The sequence below is a fragment of the Saimiri boliviensis genome, chromosome 5 (assembly GCF_048565385.1).
Source record: "Saimiri boliviensis isolate mSaiBol1 chromosome 5, mSaiBol1.pri, whole genome shotgun sequence".
NCBI classification, from domain to species: Eukaryota; Metazoa; Chordata; class Mammalia; order Primates; family Cebidae; genus Saimiri; species Saimiri boliviensis.
Window position 1 is genome coordinate 78,780,619 of NC_133453.1, and position 15,842 is coordinate 78,796,460.

Genomic DNA, 15,842 nt, shown 5'->3' on the forward strand with positions numbered 1-15,842 from the left:
TGCCAGTTGTAAGCAGGACTCACCTGCCTGCAACTGTAGGCAGAATTCATTCTGCAGTGACTCTTTCCTACTCATCTAATAATTCTGAACACCATGTGATAAGACAATCATTCACTGCAGCTCAGGGAACAATCTCTACACTATTATTTACTGCAAAATTCTGATTGATGACATTTTTGACTGAGTCAGGCAAATCTACGTATTCAAGGGAATAGACTTAGAAAGTTACTGGGCAAAGTCTTCAGAGATCGGATATTGGCTGATTTTATAAAAGCACTGTGCAATATAGGAATTTATCATAAGGTAGAAGCATTTCTTTTTCTCAGATAGACAGACCAAGGAATATTTTCTTACTCCAAAGGGTATTTTGGTATTAGAAAGAGGAGCTTATCAAATTAATCTTTACCTGGTGGACAGCACATTCTAATACAATGGGTTCCATGAAACGGAGGATTCTGACAGATTCATTCATTTCTGCTTCAGCAGGTAGCATTCTCCGGCTTCCCAACTACTTGTCACACAGGGGTTGATGTTCTAGAATAAATATAGATGACTTTCACATACTCCAAATCTTAAAATAACTTGCCTAGTGTAAAATGAAAAGTTCTATTTCTTATTCTTATATCTCCTTTTCAGATTTTAGGTCTTAGAAATTTTCTTAATAATGGATCCATTGAAAACTGGCATAAGACAAGGATGCCCTCTCTCCCTACTCCCTGGAATCTCTGGCCAGGGCAATCAGGCAAGAGAAAGAAATAAAGGACATTCAAATAGAAATAGAGGAAGTCAAACTGTCTCTGTTTGCAGATGATGTGATCCTGTATCTAGAAAACCCCATCGTCTCAGTCCAAAAGCACCTTAAGCTGATAAGCAAATTTAGCAAAGTCTCAGGATATACAATCAATGTACAAAAATCACAAGCATTCCTATACACCAACAACAGATATGCAGACACCCAAATCATGAATTAACTCCCATTCATAATTGCTCCAAAGAGAATAAAATAGCCAGAAATACAGCTAGCAAAGGAAGTGAAGGACCTCTTCAAGGAGAACTACAAATCACTGCTCAAGGAAATTAGAGAGAACACTTATAAATGGAAAAATATTCTGTGCTCCTGGATAGGAAGAATCAATATCATGAAAATGGTGATAAGGCCAAAATAGTTCATGGATTCAATGCTATTCCCATTAACTACCATTGACATTATTTACAGAATTAGAAAAAACTATGTTAAAATTCATATGGAACCAAAAGAAGAACCCATATAGCCAAGAAAATTCTAAGCAAAAAGAACAGAGCTGGAGTTATCACACTACCCAACTTCAAACTATACTTCAAGGCTACAGTAACCAAAACATCATGATACTGGTACAAAAACAGACACATAGACCAATAGAACAGAATAGAGATCTCAGAAATAAGACCACACATCTGTAACCATCTGATCTTTGACAACCCTGACGAAAACAAGCAATGGGAAAAGTATTTCCTATTTAATAAATAGTGCTGGGAATACTGGCTAGAAATATGCAGAAAATTAAAATTGAACCCCTTCCTTAGATTTTATACAAAAATTAACTCAAGATGGATTAAAAACTTAAATGTAAAACCCCAAACTATAAAAACCCTAAAAGGAAACCTAGGCAATACCATTCAGGACACAAGCATGGGCAAGGATTTTATAATAAAAATATCAAAAGCAATTGCAACAAAAGCAAAAATTGACAAATGAGATCTCATTAAACTAAAGAGCTGCTTCGCAGCAAAGAAACTATCATCAGTGTGAACAGCCAACCTACAGATTGGGCAAAAATTTTTGCAATCTATCTATCTGACAAAGGTCTAATATCCAGAATCTACAAGGAACTTAAACAAATTTACAAGAAAAAACAACAACTTATTTAAAAAGTGGGCAAAGGACAGAAACAGATACTTCTCAAAAGAAGACATTTATGCAGCCAACAAACTTATTTAAAAAGCTCAACATCTGATCATTAGAGAAATGCAAATCAAAACCACAATGAGATTGATTTCTAAAAGACCTAGAACCAGAAATACATTTGACCCAGCAAATCCCATTACTGGGTACATACCCAAAGGAACATAAGTCATTCTGTTGTAAAGATACATGCACAAATATGTTCATTGCCGCACGATTCACAATTGCAAAGACATGGAATCAACCCAACTGCCCATCAATGATAGACTGGATAAAGAAAACGTAGGATATATACATCATGGAATATTATACAGTCATAAAAAGAAAGGAGATCATGTTCTTCGCAGGGACATGGATTGAGCTGGAAGGCATTAACCTCAGCAAACTAACACAGGGACAGAAATACACTGCATTTTCTCATTTATAAGTAGGAGCTAAACAATGAAAACACATGGACACATGGAGGGGAAGAACACACACTGGGGCCTGTCTCTCAGGGGGTGAGAGGATGGAGAGCATAAGGTTAAATAGCTAATGCATGCTGGGCTTATTACCGAGGTGATGGGTTGATAGGCACAGCAAACCACCATGGCACACGTTTACCTACGTAACAAACCTGCACATCTTGCACATGTATCCCAGAACTTAAAATAAAATGAAATAAAATATTTAAAAAGTGAATTCATTCATATCGCAGAGAACTATTTTTCTAAATTCATGAGCTCTCTTTGAAATGTTTTCTGAAATATTAGCAATTTTATTCACCCTAATCACCCAGTATCAGGTAAAGCAAAATTAGCTTGTGTAGTTGTAGATATTTATATCCTATACAAGAATAGGTTGCAATGATCTATCTTTATTCATCTGTATGTGAATTTAAAAAGAAATCTGATGTCTACAAGACTTTTCCAGAAATAAGTCAACATATTGACTTTGTAAAAGAAAAGCTTTTGATAAATTTAAGAGTTTAATTGATCAGAGTATAATTTATGAATCTAGCAGACCCCTGAGCCAGAACAGATACAGAGTGACTCCAGTGCTGCCACATGGCTGAAGAAGGTTTATGGAGAGAAAAAGGAAAGCAGTGTACAGAAAATAGAAGCAAAGTACAGAAACAGCTGGATTCATTACAGCTTGGTGTCTGCCATATTTGAACGTGGTTTTTACAGTTAATTAGCTAAAACTTAGTAATTGGTAGATTACTAAGTTTTAGAGAGTAGATTACAGTTTATTTACACATCTAGTTGGGTTATAGTTCACTATGTACAAAGAAATATTTAGGCTGATCTTAAAATATGTCAGGAGGCAGCTTTAGGCTAAACTTAATTTAACAAGTCCAGGGAATTAAAATCGTTAAGAAAAATAAGGCTGGGTGGCAATCTGGTTACTTCTGAATGACTTTTTGGTGCATGCTTATTTTATAAAATAAGCATGCACCATTTGGGAGAGGTTTTTAAAATTAACTTTATGAAATCCTAATAGATATCAAAATAATATTAGGTGGTACAAAAGTTATTGTGGTTTTTGCCATTAAAAATAAAGGCAAAACTGCAATTACTTTCACACCAAACTAATAGATTCTCTTGTTTTACCTAATAATGAATCAATGATAAACACTCTTTGGGTGTATTTGACAATCATGTGTCCTTTATTTCTTAGCCCTCCCATGGCAACAATGAGACTTATATAAAATCTTCTAAATTTGTTGAGATAATTCAAGGTAGAGGTTAAAACAAACAACAACAAAAACTTGGCTAAAGTCTAAAGAAAAGAAACTTCAAGAGATCCAAAACTGCTAGATCCTAAAACTAAGACATGTATCTTTAAGTGTGTTTATACTAAAAAATCAAGAGAATTTATACAAGAATCTGGATTTCCAGTGTCTTAGTAATTCTGAAGGTGAAGCAACAATGAGCCTGAAACACTGTACTACCTTAAAACAATTCAGCAAAGGCTAAGTTGCTGCTGCTGTCTTTGGATGGAGCATGATTCTCCAGTCTCTGTTATTCAGAGGATATGTGGAAATTCAGTTATACCAGGCTTTGCTTCATTAGTGTATATTTTCTTCTAGACTCACTAGTTATTTGATAGGGACAGGGTAACAGAAATACAAGTTTCATAGTCAGTTATGCCATATATTTATTTTGTGATATTAGGCATTTTGTTGCATCTATCTTAGACATCTCATGTGAAATATTCCTGGTATTCAAGATTCTTCTCATTTCCTTCATCCCCTAACATTCTATGAATCCAACTATCTTTGTCCTCTCATTCATAGAGTTTGTGGCTTTACAGAAATAATGTAGGCACAATTTGCATACTACAGAATTTAAAATTCTATTTGGTTAGGAATTGGCTATTTGATGATTTTGTTTTGTTTTGTTTTTGATTTCCCCTATTTTGTATTTTTAGTTTTGAGATAATAATCATGTATCTGACACCTAATTTAAAAATAAGTGGACTTTTAAAATTTTTGTCATATGTACAAATGATATCTATCACTTTAAAAAAAGAGATTTGAAACATAATTAACATACCATAAACTCACACTTTTAAGGTGTACAGCTCATTGGGTTTAAAAAATTTTTATTTTACCAAGGTAAGAACACTAAATATCATATATATCCTTTTAATTTTTTAAGTGTACATACAATATAGTAGAGTATAGGTATAATGTTGTATAGTCAATCTCCAGAACGTATTCAACTTGCTGAACTGAAAATTTATGCCCTTCAATTACTAACTTCCTAATTTTCCCTCTTCCCAAACCCTGGAAACTACTATTTTGTTATTTTATTCTATAAATTTGGCTATTACTCATATCTCATATAAATGAAATCATACAGTATTTGTTTCTATGTGACTGGCTTATTTCACTTAGCATAGTATCTTTTAAGTTATTCCATGTTGTTCCATATTGCAGAATTTCCTTCTTTTTAAAAGCCTAGATAGTATTCCATTACATGTATTTACCACATATTCTTTGTCTACTCATCTGTCTGTGGACATTTAGGTTATTTCCACATCTTGGCTATTATGAATGGTGATGCAATAAACATGGGTGTGCTAATATATCTCTCAGATCTTGATTTTAATTCTTTTGGATAAATACCTAGAATTTAAGTGCTGGGTTATATGGCTCCTCTGTTTTTAATTTGTGAGGCACTGCCATACTGTTTCCCATAGTGGCTGCACCATTTTGCATTCCCACCAACAGTGTATGAGGGTCCAATTTCACCACACCTTCACCAATATTTGCCTTTTTTTGAAGTAGTCATCCTGACAAATATGAAGTGATATCTCATTGTGGTTTTCATTTGAATCTTCCTGATAACTAATGATATGAACTAAACTAAGGAGATAAAAGATTGCTGTACTGAAAACTCTTAAACATTAATGAAAGAAATTAAAGAAGATACAAACAAATGGAGGAACACCTGTGTTCACAGACTGGATGACTTTATATTGTTAAAATGTCCATAATACCCCCAAACTCTCTATAGATTCAAGATAATCCTTATTAAAATTGCAATGTGATTATTTACTAAATAGAAAAAAACAATTCCATATTGTCTATAAAGTATAAATGACTTTAAATAGACAAATTAATCTTGAAAAAGAAGAGCAAAGCTGAGGTATCACACTTCCCAATTTCAAAATATATTACAAAACTACAAAAATTAAAACAGTGTGGAATAAAGATAGACATGTAGACCAATGGAACAGAATAGAAAGCCCAGCAATAAATCCATGCATATATAGTCAACTGATCTTTGACAAGAATACCAAGAATATATAATGGGAAAAAGATATTAATAGTTTCTTCAAAAAATGGTGTTGGGAAACTGGATATCTGCATGCAAAAGAATAAAACTGAATGCTTATCTTACACCATACATGAAAACTCACTCTAAATTTATTAAATAAACATATGAATGGAAACTGTAAACAATTTAAAAGAACACGGGACATTGTGTTAGCAACGATTCCATGGATATGACACCAAAAGCACAAGCAGAAAAAAAATAAACAGGTAGAATTATGTCATCAAAAGAAGCAATCATGCAAGGTGACCCATGAAATGGGAGAAAATATTTGCAAATCATATATCTAATATGGGGTTAATCTCCAAAATATGTAAGGAATTCCTACAACTCAATTGAAAAAGAAATCCAATAACCAGATTTAAAATGCCTGAATAGACTTTTCTTTAAGACATACAAATGGCCGATATATAAAAACACTTCAATTTTTATTATGCTCACAGATATGTGCAACTATCACCTCAAAATGAAGTCCGTAGCTTTTAGCTATCATCTACCTATCTTTCCATCCCCATCTTCCTCCAAGCCTCATTAACAACTTACTGACTTTTCGTCTCTGTAGATTTGTCTGTTTTGTACATTAATATAAGTGGAATCATACAAACTGTAATCTTTAGTGATTGACTTATTTCAGCTAGCAGAATGTTTTAAAGCTTCATTCATTTTGTAGCATGTGTCAGTACTTTATTTCTTTTAATGGACTAATAATCTTCCACTGTATGGATATGTCACTTTCTACTGTATGGATATTACTTTGTAGGGACATACCACTTTTATTCATTTGTTAGTTGATGGACATTGAGATATATCCACCTTTGGCTATTATTAATAATGCCACCATAAACATTAATATACAAGCTTATGTGTGGACATGTTTTCATTTTGCTTGGGCATATGCCAAAATGTGAAATGTTATAACTGTATGTTCAACCATTTGAGGAGCAACCAGACTGTTTTCCAAAGTGGCTGCACAATTTTACAACCCACTTAGGAATGTAAGAAGGTTCTAATTTTTCCATATCTTCAATATCTGCTATTATCCCATGTTTTGATTCTAGCCATCCTAGTGCATATGAAGTGGTGTCTCATTGTAGTTTTGACTTGCATTTCACTGATAACTAATGAAGTTGAGAATTTTTTTCATGTGCTTTTTGATAATTTCTATATATTCTTCAGAGAATGTCTATTCAGATTTCTTGGCCATTTAAAAATTGGGTTGTAGTTTTATTATTTAACTATTAGTAATTCTTTTTGTATTCTAGGTATCAGTTCCTTATGAGATATATGATTTGCAAATGCTTTCTTCTACTCTGTGGACTTGTATTTTACTTTCTTATGTATTTTAATGTATAAAAGTTTTAAATTTGATTCACTTTAACTTATCTATAGTTTGTTTTGTTGCTTGGGTGTTTGGTGTGATATCTAAGAGGACTTTGCCTAACCCATATTCATGAAGATTTTCTTCTGTTTTTTAGAGATTTTTAATATCTTGACTCATGTTTATGTCTTTGATCCATTTTAATTTTTTACATGGATTGAGGAAGATGTTCAACTTTATTCTTTTGTTGGTATACAGTTTTTCTAGCATCATTTGTTAAAAAGGCTATCATCTCTCATGAATGTTCTTGACACCCTTGTTGAAAATCAGTTGATCCTATATATAGTTTTATTTCTAGGCATTCAATCCTATTTCATTGACCTGTGTATGTCTATTCCCATGCCAGTACTATGCTCTCTTGGTTATCATTGCTTTATTATACATTTTAGAATCAGAAAACATGAGTTCTACCATTTTCTTCTTTTTCGAGATTGTTTCGGTTGTTCTAGGACTCTTGTAATTTCATGTAAATTTTATAAGCAGTTTATCAATTTCTACAGAAATATCTAAGACTCTAATACGGGTTGAATTGAATCTGTAGATCAGATTGGGAAGTACTGATATCTTAACAGTGTTATATTTTCCAATGTGTGAAAAATATAACTAATCTTTTATTTATTTAGCTTTGTATTTCTTTCAACGTTATATTATAGTTGGTAGAGTATAAATTGGCACTGCTTTTGTAAATTTATTTCTATCTTATTCTGACACCATTGTAACTGAAACTTTTTAAATCTCATTTTGGGATTTTTCATTGCTAGTGTTTAGAAATACAATTGAATTTTGTACACTGAGTTTTTATCCTGCAATCTTGGCAAGCATATTTACTATTCGTAATAGTTTATTAGTAGATTCTTAGGATTGTCTATATACAGAAGCATGTCTCCTGCATAAAGAGATAGTTTGCTTCTTCCTTTCCAATCCAGATGTCTTTTCTCTTTTTGCTTCATTGCTTTGGCTAGAAAATCCAGTACAATAATAAATAAAACTGGTGAAAGTGGACATCCTAGTCTTTTTCCAGATCTTAGGGGGAAAGAATCTAGTCTTTTACCAGTAAGTATGATGTTATCTATGGGCTGTCTATAGATGCTTTCTATCAGGTTGAGGAAGTTTCCTCATATTACTAGTTTGTTAAGTGTGTTTATCACAAATATTGTTGGATTTTGTCAAATGATTTTTCTGGATCTATTGAGATGGTTGTACCATTTTTGTTTTTTATTTTGTTGATATGATGTAGTACCTCAGTCGATTTGAGATAGTAAATAAACATTCCATTCTTGGAACAAATCCCACTTGGTCATGGTATATAATCCTTATTATATTTTCCTACTATTTTGTTGAAGATTTTTGCTTTTACTTTCTTAAGAAATGTTGGTTTATGGTTTTATTTTCTTGGGATGTCTTTGTTTGATTTTGGTATCAGGGTAATACTGGCCTTATAAAATGAGTTGGGTAGTATTCCCTCCTCTTCCATCTTTTAAAATAATAATAGATTGGTTAAATTATTATTTAAGCATTTAGTAGAATTCAATGGTGAAGTTGTCTGGCTAGGCCTGGGCCTGGACCTGGGTTTTTCTTTGGGTGTAATTAAATCATTTTACTTTTGATAGGTCTGTTCAAGTTGTTTATTCTTCATGACTCGGTGTCAATAGTTTGCATTTTCTAGGAATTTTTCCATTTGATCTGTTACCTAATTTATTGGTGTATAATTATTTACACAACTCAATTATATTCCCTTTCATGTGCATAAAGTTAGTACTAAAGTCACTTCTTTCATTTCTGACTCTAGTGTTTAAGTTTTCTCTCTTTTCTTCTTGGTCAATCCAGCTAAAGATTTGTCTTTATTCTATTTATTTCCTGATATGGCTTGGGGCACTATTGGGAAGAGATTATTGTATTTTGCATTGTGAGAAGAATATGAGATTTGGGGGTCCAGGGATCAAATGATGGGGTTTGGATCTGGGTCCTCACAAAATCTCATGTTGAAATGTAATCCCTAGTGTCAGAAATGGAGCCCAGTGGGAGATATTTGGCTCATGGGGGCAGATCCCTCATAAATGGCTTACCAGCATCCCCATGGTGATGAGTGAATTTATACAAGATCTGGTTGTTTAAAAGTATATGGCACCTCCCTTACGATGCTTTCTTTTGTTCCTATTGTTGTCATGTGAGACACTAGCTCCCCCTTTGCCTTCCACCATGATTGTAACCTTCCTAAGTCTCACCAAAAGCTGAGCAGATACCAGCTTGTCATGTTTTCTCTACAGCCTGCAGAATCATGAGCCAATTAAACCCATTTGATCTAGAAATTACCTAGTCTTAGGTACTTCTTTATAGCAACTCAAGAATGAACTAATACATTTACTCAAATTTTTAATCAACTTCCCTTTAAAGTAAAATTTTAAAAAAACAGCTTTTACTGATTTTCTCTATTGTTTTGTAATCTCTATTTTATTTTCACTTTAGTTTTTAGTATTTCCTACATTCTGCTTGTTATGTTAGTTTACTTTTAACTTTTTCCAGTGTCTTAAAGTGTAAAGTAGATTATTTTCCCCCCTTTCTTAACTTAGGCATTTACAGCTATAAATTTCCTTTCAAGCACTGATACTGCTATATTCCCTAAGTTTTGGTATGACCTAATTTTCATTTATTTCGAAGTATTTTTTTCTCTTTTGTTTATTTTTTGAGACAGAATTTTGCTTGTTACCTAGGCTGGGATACAATGGCACAATCTGGACTCACAGCAACCTCCGCCTCCCAGGTTCAAGTGATTCGACTGCGTAAGCCTCCTGAGTAGCTGGGATTACAGGCATGTGCCACCATACCTGGCTAGCTTTGTATTTTCAGTAGAGATGGGATTTCTCCGTGTTGATCAGGCTGATCTTGAACTCCCAACCTCAGGTAATTCACCTGCCTCAGCCTCCCAAAGTGCTGGGATTACAGGATTCTCTCTCTAGTGTCCAGGCTGAAGTGTAGTGATGCAAATATAGCTCACTGCAGCTTTAACATAATGGGCTCAAGCAATTCTCCCACCTCAGCCTCTCATAGCTGGGATCACAGGTACATGTCAATATGCCTGGCTAATTTTAATGGTTTTTTTTTTTAATAGAGATGGTGACATGGTTTGGTTCTATGTTCCCACTCAAATCTCACCTTGTAGTTCCCATAATTTTCACATGGTGTGGGAAGGATCCATAAGAAGATAATTGAATCATGGGGGCAGTTTCCCCCATACCGTTCCTATGGTAGAGAATAAATCTCATGAGATCTGACGGTTTTATAAGGGGAAACCCATATTACTTCTCTTAATTCTCTCTTGCCACTGCTATGTAAGAAGTGCCTTTTGCCTTTTATCATAATTGTGAGGACTCACCAGCCACACAGAACTGTAAGTTCATTAAATCTATTTTTCTTCCTAGTCTCAAATAAGTCTTTCCAGTCTTGAGAATATCTTGAGAGAGATGATTTACGGTACCTGGTGGAAGAAATTTCTAAGCAGCAAAGCATTTAAGATGCGACTTGGGTGCTATTAAAGGCAGTCAGTTTTAAAAGGGAAACAGAGTATAAAAGTTTAGAAAATTTGCAGCCTAACAATGCAATAGAAAGGAAAATCCCAAATACTGAGGATAAATTCAAGCCAGCTGCAGAAATTTGCATAAGTACTGAGGAGCCAAATGTTAATCACCAAGACAATGGGGAAAATGTTTCCAGAACATGTCAGAGATCTTTGCAGCAGCCCCTCCCATCACAGACCTGGAGGCCTAGGAGGAAATAATGGTTTGGTGGGCTAGGCCCAGGGTCTCTCTGCTGTGGGCAGTCTAGGGACTTGGTGCCTTGCATCCCAGCCACTGCAGCCATGACTAAAAGGGGCCAAGGTATAGCTCATACTGTTGCTTCAGAGGGTGCAAGGTCCAAGCTTTGGCAGCTTCCATGTTATGTTGAGCCTGCAGGTTCACAGAAGTCAGAAATTGAGGTTTGGGAACCTCTGCCTAGATTTCAGAGGATGTATGGAAACACCTAAATATCCAGACAAAAGTTTGCTTCAAGGTTGGGGTGCTCATGGAGGTCCTCTGCTAGGGCAGTATGGAAGGAAAATATGGAGTGCACACTCCGAGTCCCCACTGGGGTGCTGCCTGGTGAAGCTGTGAGAAGAGGGCCACTGTTCTTCTGACCCTAGAATGATAAATACACCAACAGCTTGCTCCATGTACCTGGAAAGGGTGCAGACAATGCCAGCCTATGAAAGCAGATGGGAGACAGGCTGTATCCTGCAAAGCCACAGGGGTGGAGCTTCCTGAGACCATGAGAACCCAACTCTTGAATCAGCATGATCTGGATGAGACATGGAGCTGAAGGAGATCATTTTGGAGATCAAGATCTGACTGCCCTGCTGGATTTTGGAATTGCACTGGGCCTGTAGCCCCTTCATTTTGGCCAATTTCTCCCACTTGGAAAAGCTGTATTTACCCAATGCCTACACCCTCGTTGTATCTAGGAAGTAACTAACTTGCTTTTGATTTTCCAGGCTCATAGTCAGAAGGGACTTGCCTTGTCTCAGATGAGACTTTGGACCGCGGACTTTTGAGTTAATGTGAAAATGAGTTAAGACTTTGGGGGACTGTTAGAAAGGCATGATCGGTTTTGAAACGTGGAAGACATGAGATTTGGGAGGGGTCGGGGCAGAATAATATAGTTTGGCTCCGTGTCTCCACCCAAATCTCATCTTGTAGCTCCCATAATTCCCACATGTTGTTGGGGGGGACCTGGTAGAAGATAATTGAATCATGGGATGTTTCCCCCAATACAGTTCTCATGGTAGTGAATAAGTCTCATGAAATATGACAGTTTAGTAAGGGGCTTCTGCTTTTGTTTCTCTCTCATTCTCTCTTGTCACCACCATGTAAGAAATCTCCTTTGCTTTCTGCCATGATTTTGAGGCCTCCCCAGCCACATGGAACTGTAAGTCCATCAAATCTATTTTTCTTCCCAGTCTCAGGTATGTCTTTATCAGCAGCATGAAAATGGACTAATACAGATAGGGTTTCACAGTGTTGTCTAGACTGGTCTCAAACTCCTGGGCTCTAGCAATTCTCCTGCCTCAGCCTCCCAAAGTGCTGGGATTACAAGTGTGAGCCACCATTCCCAGCTGCATTGCAAAATATCTTCTAATTTCCCTTTTGGTATCTTCTGTGACTTGTTACTTAAAACCATGTTAATTTTCATATTATTTGTGCATTTTCCAAATTTGTTATAGATTCCTAAATTTTTTCATTTTGGGATCCATGAACATAATTTAATCTTTTGTATTATTGAGGTTTATTTTATGGTCTGAGATATGATCAATCCTGAAAACTGTTCCATGTACACTTGAGAAGAATGTATATTCTGCTGCTGTTGGTTAGAATTTTCTATAGATGTCTGTAAGTTCTAGGTGATGTATACTGTCATTCAAAACTTCCGTTTCCTTGTTGATCTGTTGTCTAGTTGCTTTGTCCAGTATTGAAAGTGGATATTGAAGTCTCCAACTATTATTATTATCTGTTTCTCCCTTTATTGCTGTCAGTTTTAGCTTGGTGATTTGGTGTTCTAAGGTACATACACATATCTAAGTGTTAAATCTTTCTGAAAGACTGAACCATTTACCATTTTAAAATGTCACTCTTTATCTCAAGTAACCTTTTTGGTTTTAAAGTCTATTATGTCTGATATTAGTAGAACCACTTTATCTGTTTAGTGGTTGCTGTTTGCATGATTACCTTTTTTCATCCTTTTACTTTCAATTTGTGTATCTTTACATCTAAAATATATCTTCTTCTATAGAGAACATGTAGCTGGATCTTTTTTGTATTTAACATGACAGTTTTGCCTTCTAATTCACTGCTTAATCCATTCACATGTAATGTTTTTATTGATGAAATTAGATTTAAGAGTGCCATTTCACTTTATATTTTCTGTGTTTCATGTCCTTTTTATTTTCACTTTATGTTAAGAAGGAATATTTGCATTAAGTGAATATTTTCTAAGGTACTGTTTGAATTTATCTTCTCACTTCAGGCATACCTCAGAAATAATGCATTTTCTGTTCCAGTCCACCACAAGAAAGCAGGTATTGCAATAATCCAAGTAACACAATTTTTTTGGTTGCTCAGTGCATATAAAAGTTATGTTTATACCATGCTATAGTGTATTAAATGTACATTAACATCATGTCTAAAAAATGTACAGACCTTAATTTTAAAATACTTTATTACTAAAAAATCCTGATAATTATCTGAGCTTTCAGAGAGTTGAAAGCTCACCACCTTTTGCTGGTGCAGAGTTGTGATCTTTTTGCTGATTCTCAATGTTGATGGCTGCTCACTAATCAAGGTGGTAGTTGCTGAAAATTAGGTGACTGTGTCAATTTCTTAAAATAAGACAAAAATGAAGTTTGTGACATGAATAGACTCTTCCTTTCATGAAAGATGCTGTTTGACAGCATTTATCCATAGTAGAACTTCTGTCAAAATTGCAGTCAATCTTCTCAAACCCTGTCACTGCTTTGTCAACTGAGATTGTGTAGTATTCTAAATCCTTTGCTGTTATTTCAACAATGTTGACAGCATCTTCACCAAGAGTAGATTCCATCTCAAAACACTACTTTCTTTGATCATCTATAAGAAGGAAATCTTCAGCCATTCCAATTTTATCATGAGATTACCGTAATTCATTCACATCCTCAGGCTAACTTCTAATTCTAGTTCTCTTGCTATTTTTACCATATCTGCAGTGACTCCCTCCACTGAAGACTTGAACCTCTCTAAGTCATCCATTAGGGTTGGAATCAACTTCTTCTAAATTGCTGGTAATGTTGATATTTTGACCTCCTCCCATGAATCACAAATGTTCTTAATGGCATTTAGAATGATGAATCTTTTCCAAAGGTTTTCAATTTACTTTGCTCAGATCCATCAGAGTAATTATGATTTATGGCCGCTGTGGCCTTACTAAATGTATTTCTTAAGTAATAACACTTGAAAGTCAAAATGACTCCTTGATTCATGGGCTGCAGAATGAATGCTGTGTTAACAGGCATGAAAACTACATTAATATGTACATCTTCATCAAAGCTCTTAGATGACTAGGTGCATTGCCAATGAACAGTTTTATTTTGAAAGGAATCTTTCTTTTCTGAGCAGTAGGTCTCAATAGTGAGCTTAAAATATTCAGTAAGGCCGGGTACAGTGGTTCACACCTGTAATCCCAGCATTTTGGGAGGCTGAGGTGGGCACTTTACTTGAGTCCAGGAGTTTGAGACCAGCCTGGGCAACATGGCAAAGCCCCATCTCCCACCCCTCCACCAAAATGCAAAAATTAGCTGGGCATAGTGGCAGGTACTCGTAAGTCCCAGCTACTCGGGAGCCTGAGGTGGAAGTATGACTTATGCACAGGATCCCAGTGAGCTGCAATCACACTATTACACCCCAGCATGGGCAGCAAAGCAAGACGCTATCTAAAAAAAAAAAAAAAAAAAAAAAAAAAAAATTCAGTAAATCATGCTGTAAACAGTTGTGCTGTAATCCAGGCTTTGTTGTTCCACTTACACAGCACAAGCAGAGTACATTCAGCCTAATTTTTAAGTGCCTTTCAATTTTCAAAACGGTAAATGAGCATGGGCTTCAACTTAAAGTTGCCAGCTGCATTACCCTCTAACAAGAGATTCAGCCTGTTTCTTTAAACTTTAACTTCTAATTTTTATGAGTACATAAAAGATGTATATGTTTATACATTACATATAATATTTTGAGAGTGGCATGCAATGCGTAATCATCACATCAGGGTAAATGGGGTATCCATCACCTCAAGCATTTATCCTTCTGCATGTTACAAAATGTATAATTAAGTTATTTTTGACTATAGCCACCCTACTGTGCTATCAAATACTAGGTCTTCTTTATACTTCCCATTTTTTTTATATCCATTAACTCTCCGCACTTCCCCCAAATCCTTACAACCTGTTTTTTTGAAGCTTCAAAGTCAGGCATTGACTTCCTATATAACATCGTCTATATAAAGCTATGTCATCTACATTGAAAATTTATTGTTTAGTGTAACCACTCTCATTCAATTATCTTAGCTAGATTTTCTGAATAACTTGCTGCAACTTCTACATTAGCACTTGCTGCTTCATCTTGCACTTTTATCTTTTTTGTTAGATGCAGTTTCCTGGGCTGGAGTGCAATGTGCAATTTCTGCTCATTGTGACCTCCGCCTCCCAGGTTTAAGTGATTCTCCTGCCTCAGCCTCCCAAGGAGCTGGGATTACAGGCGTGAGCCATCATGCCCAGCTAATTTTGTATTTTTAGTAGAGACAGGGTTTTACCATGTTGGCCAGGTTGGTTTCAAACCCCTGACCTCAGTTTATCCACTCACGTTGGCCTCCCAGTGCTGGGATTACAGGCATGAGCCACAGCGCTCAGCCACACTTTTATCTTCTATAGATAATTTCTTTCCTTAATCTCATGAACCAACCTGTGCCACCTTCAAACTTTCTTGTGCAACTTTCTCACTAGTATCAGCCTTCACAGAACTGAAGAGGGTTAAGACCTTACTCTGGGTTAGGCGTTGGCTTAAGAAGATACTGTGGCCGATTTAAACTTCTATCCAGACCACTCAAACTTTTTCCACATCAGCAAGTAGACTTTTGTTTTCTTATCGTT

General features: G+C 35.5%; 1 long non-coding RNA gene across 1 annotated transcript in view; it reads right to left on the minus strand.

Annotated features, from left to right (window-relative positions):
* LOC141584463 (uncharacterized) overlaps positions 1-554 on the minus strand; it is a 188,064-nt gene extending 187,510 nt beyond the window's left edge. The window contains exon 1 of the long non-coding RNA XR_012517520.1: positions 407-554. This is a non-coding gene — a long non-coding RNA (uncharacterized LOC141584463). The remainder of the gene's footprint in view (positions 1-406) is intronic.
* Between the last annotated feature and the right edge of the window lie 15,288 nt (positions 555-15,842).